A 5862-nucleotide genomic window follows, 5' to 3' on the forward strand; every position below is an offset into this window, starting at 1 on the left:
TTTTCCAGGACTCGACCCACAAAATACACAAATATTTTTCAATGTTTGTGTAGAGGATCCAGCCATGTTTTTACTTTCTTTTTTGGTCTGCGAAAATAGAGAGAAATATGAGAGATTTTATAGGGGTAATATGTTATCATAACAAAACTATGTGTCACAGCTGTAAACAGAATAAATAGTAAAAACAGTAATGACACACATGCATATAAACAGTAGTGTGATTGTGGCTCACAATTTTCCTCTGGTTTTACGTCCAAAAACGGCTTCAACGCCTTCTATGAGTCAAGGATATGCTTCTCATCCAATTTTCTTATAAATTGGCAAACAGGGTCTTTTTTAGTCGGATTCCCAAGACTATGACGCTCATTTTGGAATTGTTTCCATAAATTGAGAAGTTCAATATGCACATGTCCACTAGAATGCGTCTCAAGAGTCAATAAGATGTTATCTAAAGACTCCTTACTCAGCCCATTCTTAATGAAACCAATTTTATCTTCTCTGTTATCGGAAACACATCCCAAAGATCTGCATCGTTTGTCACAAGTCCATCTTGCACACTTATGACAAACCCCTAACCTTTTGGCCCTTCGTTTTTTCGCTTAAGTGCTTTTTCCTAATCCAGGCAAATACCGAATGAGCAATGAATTGTGGAACTTCTCATCCTAATCGGACCTTAGCTTCTATTACAAGACGAATATCTTCTGGAATTCCTTTTTGCATTAACAATCTCAATCTTTCACACCTACCTGCATAAATTTTTCTTAGAACATTTTCAGAAACAGAGGGAAAATATTTACAAATTTTTGAGAGAATTTCATCCATTTTGAAAAGAAAAGAAATGTTTTTTTTTTAATTTTTGTCTCAGCAATTGTGGGAAACTGATTTAACCGACTATGAGAGTCACGGAGTACCGTTATCCGCCATTTAACTGGGAAATAAAAAGATAAAGAAAAATGAAATAAAAACAAACAAAATTAAATGCAACATAAAAATTTAAGGATCAGAAAGGGAAATAAACTCTTCTTGAAAGATTTCATTTTCCAAAAATGGTTTAAGCCTCTGTCCATTCACTTTAAAAACATCACCATTTTAGGATTTTCAATATCCACAGCTCCATAAGGATATACATGCTTTACAACATATGGGCCTGTCCATCTTGATTGTAATTTTCCTGGGAATATGTGAAGTCGAGAATTATGAAGCAAAACTTTTTTACCAATCTCAAAAGATTTTCTAAGAATTGTTTTATCATGAAATGACTTGATTTTTGCTTTATAAATCCTTGAATTCTCATACACGTCATTTCTGAGTTCATCATTTCATTAAGTTGCAATTTACGCAATTTGTTGGCATCATCCATGCTTGAATTTAAAGTTTTGATCGCCCAATAAGCTTTATGTTCCAATTCCACAGGCAAATGACAATGTTTTCCATAAACCAATCTATAGGGAGACATATTCAATGATGTTTTAAAAGCTGTTCGATATGCCCAAAGTGCATCACTAAGTTGCAGAGACCAATCTTTTCTATTTGAGTTAACAGTTTTTTTCCAAAATTTGCTTTATCTCCCTATTAGCTAATTCAACTTGTCCATTTGTTTGAGGATGATAAGGAGTAGTTATTTTATGAGTAATACCATATTTTTTCATTAATGAAGCAAATGGTTTATTAACAAAGTGAGTTCCCCCATCACTTATCATGGCTCGAGTAATTCCAAATCTACTAAAAATATTTTCTTTTAAAAATTTGATGACGATTTTATGATCATTTGTTCGACATGGAATTGCCTCTATCCATTTGGAAACATAATCAACTGCAACTAAAATATACAAGTATCCAAACGACGGTGGAAAAGGTCCTATAAAATCAATTCCCCAACAGTCAAAGATTTCAATTTCAACGATAGGATTCAAAGGCATCATGTTTCTTTTTGAAATCACACCCAATTTTTGACAATTTTCACAGATCTTGCAGATTTCGTGGGTGTCTTTAAACAAAGTGGGCCAATAAAATCCACACTGCAAGATTTTTGCAGCCGTTTTCTTTGAAGAAAAATGTCCTCCGCATGCTTCTGAATGACAAAATTTAATGACACTACTTACCTCATTTTCGGGTATGCAACGTCGAAAAATTTGATCTGGACAATACTTGAACAGATACGGATCATCCCAATAAAAGTTTTTTACCTCATTCAAAAATTTTCTTTTATCTTGGGAACTCCATTGCGGTGGCATTTTTCCTGTCACAAGAAAATTTACTATGTTAGCAAACCAAGGTGTAGTAGTAACTGAAAATAGATGTTCATCAGGAAAATTATCGTTAATTGGTGTCATTTCACAAGATGATCCTGTTACTAGTCTCGATAAATGATCGGCTACGACATTCTCGGTTCTTTTTTTATCTTTGATCACAATGTCAAATTCTTGGAGCAACAAAATCCATCGTATCAGTCGTGGCTTTGCATCATGTTTGGTCAACAAATATCTAATAGCAGAATGATCAGTAAACACAATAGTCGTTGATCCAATCAAATAAGAACGAAATTTATCTAATGCAAATATTACAGCAAGTAGTTCTTTTTCAGTTGTGGAGTAATTCATTTGAGCATTGTTTAAAGTTCTACTTGCATAATATATCACATAAGGCTTACCGTTTCTTCTTTGACCCAATACTGCACCGACTGCATAATCACTCGCATCGCACATGATTTCAAATGGTAAAGACCAATCAGGAGGTTGCATGATAGGAGCTGATGTTAAATGTCGAATAATTTTATCAAAAGCATTTTGACATTCTTGAGTCCACTCAAATGCAGTGTCTTTTGTTAAGAGTTTACAAATGAGTTTAGAGATTAAACTAAAGTGCTTTATAAACCTCCTATAAAATCCAGCATGTCCCAAAAATGAGCGAATTTCTTTAATGGTTTTTGGAGGGGGTAAATTGGCAATGACATCAACTTTTGCTTTATCAACTTCAATTCCATGAGATGAGACGACATGTCCCAAAACAATTCCAGAAGTAATCATGTAATGACATTTTTCCCAATTTAAAATAAGACTTTTTCCTCGCATCTTTTTAAAACTTTTTCCAAATTTTCAAGACAATTATCAAATGTATTCCCAAAGACAGTTAAATCATCCATGAATATTTCCAAACAATTTTCAACTATGTCGCAAAAAATGCTTAGCATACATCTTTGAAATGTTGCTGGGGCATTGCATAATCCAAATGGCATCCTTCTAAATGCAAATGTTCCAAAAGGACATGCGAATGTAGTTTTATCTTGATCTTCGAGTGCAATGGGAATTTGATAATAACCTGAATATCTATCAAGAAAACAATAGTATGGATGACCTGCTATTCTTTCTAAAATTTGATCCAAAAATGGTAATGGAAAATGATCTTTTCTAGTGGCGTCATTTAATTTTCTATAATCAATGCACATCCGCCAACTAGATGGGACTCGACTTGTTAATAATTCACCCTTTTCATTTTTTATCACTGTGATGCCAGATTTTTTTGGAACTACTTGTGTTGGGCTTACCCACTTACTATCAGAAATAGGGTAGATAATCCCAACATCGAGTAGTTTGAGAACTTCAGTTTTCACAACATCTTTCATGTGTGGATTTAATCTCCTTTGTGGTTGTTGAGATGTTTTAGCATTTTCTTCTAAGTGAATTTTGTGAGTGCAAATTAGTGGGTTAATACCCTTAAGATCTTTTAGTGTCCAACCAATTGCATTTTTATGTCTTTTAAGCATATCAACTAATTTACCTTCTTGATTACTTGATAGTTTGGAAGAAATTACCACCGGATATGTTTCATCTTCTCCAAGAAATGCATACTTCAATTCTTCTGGCAAGAGTTTTAACTCCAATATGGGTGGTTCGTCTTTGTTATCATATTTTGCCTCAAATTCTTTTTCTGATCCTGGTAACGGGTGATAATCATCAAGATCAATTTCAATATTTTCTTTAACAGTATCGATTGAACAAATATCTAATTGGTCACGAGTACTCCCTTTCTGAATGTTTTCTTCCACAAGAGTTTCAATAAGATTTTCATCTTCACTTTCATCTCCTTTGTCATGTGGTTGCTTACAAAGATTAAACACATTAAGCTCCAAGGTCATGTTACCAAATGACAACTTCATTATTCCATTCCTGCAATTTATAAGAGCATTAGAAGTTGCTAAAAATGGACGACCTAAAATTACAGGAATTGCATTACAAGCTTCAATAGGTTGTGTATCTAAAACTATGAAATCGACAGGATATACAAAGTTATCAACTTGGACCAACACGTCTTCTACCATACCTCTTGGCACTTTAACAGATCTATCAGCAAGTAAAAGTGTTACCGAAGTAGGTTTTAACTCGCCTAGATTGAGTTCTTGATAAACTGAATATGGAAGTAAATTCACACTAGCTCCAAGGTCAAGCAATGCTTTTTTAATTTTTCGTTCTCCAATAATACAAGAAATAGTAGGACAACCTGGGTCTTTGTATTTCAAAGTATTATTATTTTGAATGATTGCACTTACTTGTTCGGCTAAAAATGCTTTCTTTTTCACATTCAATTTTCTTTTCACAGTGCACAAGTCTTTCAAAAATTTGGCATATGATGGTACTTGTTTTATTGCATCTAATAAAGGAATATTAACTTTTACTTGTTTAAAAATATCATATATATCAGAATTCAAATTTGATTTTTTTGTATTTTTCAATGCATGAGAGAATGGTGGTGACACTGTCTGTTGAACCTCCTCTTCGCAAGTTATGGGTTCCACTTCCTTACCCTTTGAAGTTGATTTATCATCATCTTCACAAGGTTCAAGAATGGATTTTTCCACAACCTTACCACTTCGAAGGGTAATAACAGATTTTACTTGATCCATCGATTGAGTTCCAGAAGTTCCAGTTTGTGAATGATGATCCTTGGGATTAGGCAAAGATTGTGAAGGAAATTTGCCTTTTTCATGAACATTAAGTGCAGATGCAAATTTAGCAAGAGTATCTTTCAAATATGTCATGGTTTGAGCAGTTTGAGTATTGATAGACTCTTGCTTTGCAATGAAAGAATTCAATAAATCTTCCAAATTCCTTTTAGGTGGAGGAACATAAGGTGCATAATTTTGAAATTTTTGTTGATTTTGAAAATGTGGTTGCGGAAATTGTGCATCATTATCATTCATCCAACTAAAATTTGGATGATTTCGCCAACCTGGATTGTAATTTTGAGAAAATGGTTCAAAATTTGGCCTTTTGAAATTGTTCAAAACATTGGCTTGTTCATGGAGACATTCTTTAAAAGAGGGCAAAGTGGGACAATCTTTTGTAAAATGATCACTTGTATCAAAGATGTGACACACAATTTCTTTAACATATTTTAATTGACCATTCTTTTTCAATTCAAGTGCCTCAACTTTTCTTGCCAAAGAGGTAAATCTAGCTTGAAGATCATGTTCATCTTTGAGAGTGTACACACCTCCACCAGATGTAGGAGATTGAATCTTGTTTGATGGTTCGATTGTACCTATAGTGTCCCAATTTTGAGTATTTTCAGCTAATGAATCGAGATACTCAATTGACTCGTTAAGATCTTCATCTTCAAATGTTCCATTACACATAAATTCAACCATTTGCCTATCTTTAGGTGTTAAGCCTTCATAAAATTGAGAAACAACCCTCCAAATTTCAAAACCATGATGTGGAAAAAGATTAAGCAATTCTTTGTATCTATCCCAACACTGATAAAAAGTTTCTCCTTGTTTTTGAGTGAAAGTGATGATTTGCCTTTTGAAAGAATTTGTTCTATGCGATGGAAAAAACTTTTTCAAAAATTGTTGTTGCAATTCAT

The 5862-nt window shown here is 33.5% G+C and overlaps 1 pseudogene; it reads right to left on the minus strand.

Moving 5' to 3' along the window:
- Positions 1 to 275: 275 nt before the first annotated feature.
- LOC140802836 (uncharacterized) lies at positions 276 to 5035 on the minus strand (annotated as a pseudogene).
- Between the last annotated feature and the right edge of the window lie 827 nt (positions 5036 to 5862).

This window comes from Primulina eburnea, chromosome 10, assembly GCF_022965805.1.
Source record: "Primulina eburnea isolate SZY01 chromosome 10, ASM2296580v1, whole genome shotgun sequence".
Classification (NCBI taxonomy): domain Eukaryota; kingdom Viridiplantae; phylum Streptophyta; class Magnoliopsida; order Lamiales; family Gesneriaceae; genus Primulina; species Primulina eburnea.